Source organism: Cherax quadricarinatus, chromosome 66, assembly GCF_038502225.1.
Source record: "Cherax quadricarinatus isolate ZL_2023a chromosome 66, ASM3850222v1, whole genome shotgun sequence".
In the NCBI taxonomy this organism is placed as follows: Eukaryota; Metazoa; Arthropoda; class Malacostraca; order Decapoda; family Parastacidae; genus Cherax; species Cherax quadricarinatus.
In genome coordinates this window covers 10,755,809-10,763,360 of record NC_091357.1, presented here as the reverse complement: position 1 = coordinate 10,763,360, position 7,552 = coordinate 10,755,809, and positions in this window count along the sequence as shown.

Here is a 7,552-nt window from a genome sequence, read left to right as displayed (position 1 = left end):
CTTCAAATCATGCTAGGTCAGCTGTAACAGTGAATAACAGTGATTCGCTCAGGCGTAGAGGATCAGTAACGGTCAGTGTATGAGTCATTACTACTGACACTACTGGTAACTGGTTACTGGTAACTGGTACTACTGAGAGCTCAGCAATGCTAACGTATGTCGTCCCGACATACAGCTAATACAAACTAGAGACGGCAGGCGTACGGCTTGGGCTGATTCTGTGCAATGTCAAAGTACACAACAATTGAACATTAGAACACACATAAGGAGAATATTGGAATGGAAGCTAACATAACTTACTGTGATGCATTACAAGGTATGATATAGCACAGCTCATAGAATGAACTCAACATTGGGATAACACAATAGAAGTAATAAAAAAAATTTTGATCAATCGATCTGTATTCATGTGATCTACAGATTCTGAGGAAGAAATATATACAAAGAAAGAAGTGTTTAACAGAAAAGGCAGACTTGGTGCACTCAAATCTAGACTGTTAAATCTCAGAATTTGGAGAGAACGTGAATGCAAAAAAAAATTTTTGAATATTAATAAGTTGATATTGTAGTAGACAATAGAAATACATTTGAGACTATATTGTTCATCTATACAGGTTATTTACATTTAACGCCAACTCTGCTAGGGTGAGATTGACATATGCAGAATGGGCATCATCTCTGTGAGAATCAAACTCTGTTGCACTGGCTAACTCATGCTGTGTTTGAGGCAGATCTGAATTGGTAGTTACAAATGATACTTGGGGATTTCTCAATACCTGTTGTGTACGTAGGGAATAATGACATTCAGGTTGATCGTCTGAGTATTAGAGGTAGAGGGTACAGGATCAAGAGAATTGTCAGAATCTGTCTCATTTGTCTGAGTTGGAACATCATTATCATCACATACTAACTTCATATGATCCAAATGTGATTATACTGACCAGTACTAATTTCTCTAACCTTATACTTATTGCCACTGATATGTCCAACTACTCGATAAGGACCAACAAACTTTTGATCAAGTTTAGGCATTGCAGACGTTTTGTTAAAATTAATCAGCATGACTTTCGAATCTACTTTGATTTTGGACGGCTTTGCTCGAATATTAGCGACTCTTGTAAATTCTGCTGTTGATTTATAAAGTGTTTCACTGATTCTTCTAAAAACACTTTGAGCTAAGCTGGTACGAGTTGCTATGAAATCATCAGAGTTGTAATTTGGTTTCAGGTTAGAATATAACAACTCATAAGCCAAACGTTTATCTACACCATTCAATGCACGATGTGGAGTGTCACCTATGGAAACATTGTAAGCAGAATTTATAGCACACTGCATATCAGGTATAACTTCATCCCAAGTTTTACTGTTGAGATTGATAGTGGCTCTCAAGACATCAAGTACTTATTGGTTCGTTCTGCTAACCCATTGCTGGCAGGATGATGAGGAACAATGGTGGATTTAGAGATCTTGTACAAGGTACACAAATTTTCAAGAATCTCGTTACAGAATTCACCTCCATTATCTGTTACTAGGGACTTAGGGTATGCCTGCAGATAATGTGTTCTTTAAACGCTTTAGCTACTGTCTCATCAGTCTTATCTGCAATAGGAACTAACTCACAATATCTGGTGAAATGATCTACCATAACACACACATTTGTTGCCCTGGAGGGAACATTGGAAATTAGTTAACAGGTCTAGTGCAACTCTTTCCCATGGTTCACTAGTAGTTGGATACGCCTGGATTGGATTAGGCCCATTTACATTGCCTTTGTGTTGCTTGCAGACACTACATTTCTTAACATACTCTGAAATATCAGTTGCCATACGAGGCCAAAAGTATTTCATTCTGGCTTGCTTTACAGAACGATCCATACTGTGGAAATTTATTTGGTCCCTAAAGTTCCACAGGACAGATCCGGCATGGCCGTGATGGAACAGCTGAGCTGGATGGCCCTTATACCCCACCCAAACATAAAAGCATTCTCTCGAGTTGGCGGGGTATTGTTGGTAAGCTTATTTAATTTATAGATTTACCCTTCAGGGAAGGAGTAGGTGGTTTTACTGTTAGTATATTAATATTAGGTTTACTAAGGCAACTGTAGATAATAATAATGTAGACCTAAGACCTTAACATAGGTAGTAATAGGCCGATAATGTAGGCAAACACTAGGACAAGTTAGCTAGGGAGAACTGGCAGCCCTAGTTTGAACGAAGAGATGAGGGTCTGGAAAAGAGATCAGCTCGTTCTTCTTAAGACAGACACCAACTGGACAAGACATGCCGTGATCAGCAGACGGCGCCCCCCACGTGTCTTCACATTTGAGACCTGGGGAAATCTGGTAGAGGCACCTCGATGTACCGTAGATGACCTCCTCCGTCAGGCCCATACAGTAAGACAAGACCTCCACTTTATCTCGTAGATTTCTGGCCAGTGTCTGGGGAGATTGTGAGTGAGTTGATCTGTGGGCCCGGTGTGCAACAGGCAGTGCATGCCCAGTAAGTACCAGTGTCTCAAGGCAGTCTGGAAGCTAGTGTCCATGTCTGCATAGTTATACTAGGGGATACATACCCTCTTGGATATAGGAATTTCTGAGGTGCAGGCAGGACACTAATAATGATTGAATATTGCAGGAATAAAGGCTCCCGGTTGCACGTGGTTTCTGAGGGGAAGTCCAAAGGGGCTAAGGCTAAGCTTAGGGAAGTTGAAGATCAGGATATATGCTGCAACACCAAGTAAGTTAGTCCTTTATACGTGCATGCAGGCGAGTTTTCTTGCAACATCAATCATTTGTGAAAATCTGTCCTATAAGCCACTTGTGAGGCTGAGGTACCCACCTCAGAGCTCGGTGTCAACAGAGTTTGCCAGGGTAGGCGACTCACTTGGAGGCAGTCCACACAAATTTTCACAAAAGTGGTCCTTCAAAAACCGTGATGTGGAATAGCTAGTTTAAGCTGTCATAGCTAGGCCACAGTTAGGAACCAGTTTTACAGAGTTAGGTTAAGTTAGCACACCTAGGCCCAGAGTTACACAGAGGCTAGGCCAAGCTGACTATAAACAGAAGTTATTATTTGCAGTAATTTACAGGCAGGCCAGGTAGGCTAGAGAAGCTTGTGAATTTAATTATTTACAGTGATTACAAGTAATCCAGAGTAGGAGACTTGTGTGTTAATTACTTACAGTGGATTTGCGAGGTAGCCACAGTTAGGCTAGTCTTGTACAATATTTACAACAGTTATAGTAGCTAGGACAGATTTAACCTAGTTATTATTTACAGGGATTTCTAAAGCTAGGTTAAATTAAGCTAGCACACTGGTTAGGTTAGGATTTACCTTATCCAACCATCCACGCTAGACAGAGTAAACTGGGCAGTTAGGCCAAGCTGTTTACATACATTATTCATTTACTGTTTCACAAGTTGATTTGTTGAATTTATTTGTGTTAACCAAGTGATTTTAATTTGTATACTGCACTTTTTATTGTGTGATTTCCTTTGATTCATTTTAATGTGGGATTTGTGAATTGTACCTGAGACTAGGTTAAGTCCTGTAATTATTTGCTGGCACTGTACTGGAAATTGCTAGGTTAAGCTTTCACACCGATACACATTTCGATTGGGATTTGAGAGCTAACAGTGTACATTTTTGATTCAGAGTAGAGTCAATATATTAAGGGGAGTTGTCAAGCTTGTTGAGAAGTCTTGAGACTCGTTCATTCTCACCTAATACCGTTCGTGCTGTGGGGTGGGCTAACTGAAGTACAAATTAGTACCGTGATCTTAACTAAACCGCAACTATGGTAGGTGAAGATGTAGTACCAGCTGTCCCAGCTCTAAGTCAATTAAAGCGGTCTATGGAAGCCTATAAGGGGCGCCTGAGCAAAGCACGTGAGGAGTGTCGTATGGTCAAGCAAGATCAAGACGTAGACTGGGAGGAACTAGAGAGTTGCCTGAAACCTTTGGAGCAAAGACTGGAGGCCTTTGAGAGATCATTTATCCTTTATGAGACAGAGGCCTATACTACAGGTGAGTCTGAATATACAGTCGAAGTAGCACGGACGGACTATGACGAACGAAGGGCAGAGTGTAAAGCAGAGATGAGACTGCAGGCAGTTAATAAAGACTTTGAAGGCCGGTACAGCAGGGGGAGCAAATGTTTCAAGGAACATGAACAACAGCACGCCTGTTAATGTGTTGCCCAGATTGCCCCAGTTGAATTTACCAACGTTCGACGGAACCTTAACAGAGTACATTGCTTTCTGGGATCAGTTTAAAGCCCAGATAGATGACAGAAACGATTTGTCAGATGCCGTCAAATTACAATATTTACGTTCACAGCTCAAGGGTAAAGCCTTGGACTTGGTCCGGCATTACCAGACCACCAACACCAATTACCAACATGCCAAAGACCAATTAAAGGACACGTTTGGCAACACTGAGGAAATAAAGGTAGCTATACTTTATCGGTTGTTGGATCTAGAGGCTTGTCGCCATGACCGTCAGAGCCTAGAGAAGTTCCGAATCGAAGTTATGAGTTTGACGAGTAGTCTTAAAGATTTACATGATTGGAGTAAGTCGGAATGGTTCATCAGTCAGGTGATTCAGAGGAAACTGGCTGGCACTACAGTGCACGAGTTGCACTTAAAATATTGGACGAACTGGTTCACAATACAACAGATCATTGAGGGGTTGGGAGATCTCGTGTCTCACCTGAGCATAGGTCGGGGGGAGAAATTGCCGACCAAGGTGGAATCAATCAACCCCTCCAGATACTCGAGAGATAAAGCTAAACCACCTCCTACTAGGGTTGGCTCATATTATGCCCAGGACAAATCCTCCACCCCCAGAGCCAAGGGAGAAGTCACTCAAGCGGCCAGTATGAGACGGTGCGTGTTTTGTGAAGAAGAACATGCTAGTTCAGGGTGTTCAAGCTTCACCACCTATAACCAAAGGGTTCAACGACTAAGGGAGTTGAGACTTTGTTTCAAGTGTTGTGGAGAACATTTTGCCAGGGACTGTAACGCCCAACTCAGGGAGTGTCGGGGCTGCTGGAAGGGTAAGCACCACAGTGCACTGTGTCCTAATGACGCCAGATTAGCACAAGTTAAGGAGAGCAAACCGCGAGAAAGGGCGGAGAGCAAGAACAAGTCTGAAGTAGTGATGAGTGTGGCGAGTACAGCACCGAGAATTTGTTCTGGTGAGCAGTTTCAAAGTTCGGTGGCCTTGCCCACCATAATGGCGGTGGTTGCGAACGGGAAGAAGTCTGAAACGACCCATTTGTTCTTCGACAGTGGGGCACAGAGATCCTTCATAGCGGAGAGTCTGGCAACTAGGTTGAAGCTGGAGACAGTTCGTAAAGTTGACATGAAGGTGGAAGGGTTTGGTGGGGAAGTCCCATGCAGGTCTTATCCAGTAGTCAATGTGACGGTCAGGTTAGCCGGGCATCGACGGGAAATTTCAGCCTTGATAGTGAAGAGGCTGCCTAATATCATTACCACTAAGGGACTGGCTGCAGCAGTCAAATGTTTGAGGGAGTTGTGTGTGAAGCTAGCGGAACCAGACATTGCTACCGACAACGTTAGTAATGTAGGAATCTTGGTAGGAGGGAATTACATAGACGAGTTCGTGTCTACGAGAAGGGTTATCAAGGAGGGTGTTGGCCTGTACAGGACTCCAGCGGGGTACATCGTAGGAGGCAGAGTACCAGCTCACTTCCCTGCGACCCCGGGAAAGGAGGGCTCTGGGATTACAGTGACTGAGGCTGTACTGGTGATGCGGATTGGTGTGCACGAAGGTCTGTCAGAGACACAAGTTGGCATATCCGACAGTGAGCCGGTCCATAAACTATGGGACCTGGATGTAGTAGGGATTAAAGGTGACCAGCCGCCCCTTGAACACGAAGAGACGTATCGAGATTACTTGAACCATGTGCAGTTCAGGGACGGACAGTACTGGGTGCAACTCCCATGGAAACCGGGACACCCAACGCTGCCCACTAATTTCAAGAAGGCACGGGGTCAGTTGAATTCATTGGTGAACAGCCTGACCAAGAAGGGTCTGGTGGGGAAATATGATGATATTATTAAGGAACAGCTGGCCCTTGGGTTCATTGAGAAAGTGCCCAATGCCATCCCTGGGGAAAACACCCATTATCTTCCACACATGGCAGTCACCAAGGAGTCAGTAACCACTCCCATCAGAGTAGTCTTCAACTGCAGCTCACAGGCGAGTCCCCGAGAGCCATCGTTGAACGATTGTCTGCTCACAGGGCCCTCCCTGACGCAGAAATTAGCAGATGTGTTGTTGAGATTCAGGACAGAACAGTACGCCTATGCGGCAGACATTAGCAAAGCCTTCCTACGTATTGGGTTGCAGCCACAAGACAGGGACTACACAAGGTTCTTGTGGTTGGCTAACAGGGAGGTGCCCAAGCAAGGGTATGATACCTACAGATTCAGGGCAGTGTTGTTTGGTGCCACTAGTTCACCATTCCTATTACAGGCCACCATAGACTACCACCTTGTGAATTGTAACAGCCCGCTTAAAGAATTACTGAAGACCCTATTTTATGTAGACAACATGCAAGGTACCACCTCAGGTGAAAGGCTGTTGATGGACATTTACCGAGAGTCTAATCAGGAGATGCTCTCGGCTAACATGCCATTGAGAGAATGGGTGACAAACAATCCAACGTTGCAGGGCACGGTGGAACGTGATTATGCTGGCTACTCAGTACCTGAGGTAACATCGGTGTTGGGATTGGAGTGGGAAATCAAGGAAGACAGACTTAGGCTAAAGAGGAAACCTGATGGGGAAGGGAAGCTGACCAGGAGGTCTTTGCTGAGCAAAGTGCAGACTGCCTTTGATCCTTTGGGTTTGTTGACACCCATCACCATTCGAGGAAGGATGCTAGTGCAACAGACCTGGGAGCTGAACCTAGGTTGGGATGACCCACTGCCAGAAACAGTCTGCCAGGAGTGGGATCTGGTTAGCAAAGATCTAGCGAAATTGCATGAGTTCATATTCCCCAGGTCCATCGGGTGCACCGGGCGGGATTATGACTTGCACGTCTTCTGTGATGCCTCCTCCCGGGCCTATGGGGCAGTAGCATATTTGGTGGCCGGGGACCAAGTCAATCTGGTCACCAGTCATGCGCGGGTGACACCCCTGAAGGATTGCTCAGTCCCAAAGCTAGAGCTCATGGCGATGTTGCTGGGAGCAAGACTGGGGAAGTACATAGAGGAGGTGTTGAGTAATCTGAGGGTGACACACACCTATGTATGGACAGACTCGGAGGTGGCCTTACAGTGGGTCCAGAACGACAGGTCTAAGCTCCCCTATGTCAGGAATCGGGTAAAGGAGATACGGGAACTACAGTCAACATCAACAATTCAGTACGTGCCTACAGATCAAAACCCAGCCGACCTGATAAGCTGAGGGGTGACACACAAAAAGCTGAGTAAAAGCGAGATTTGGTTCAAAGGCCCAGACTGGTTACCGACAAGGGATTGCTGGCCGGAGCAGAAATTCGGAGAGACAACCAGCAGCATAGTA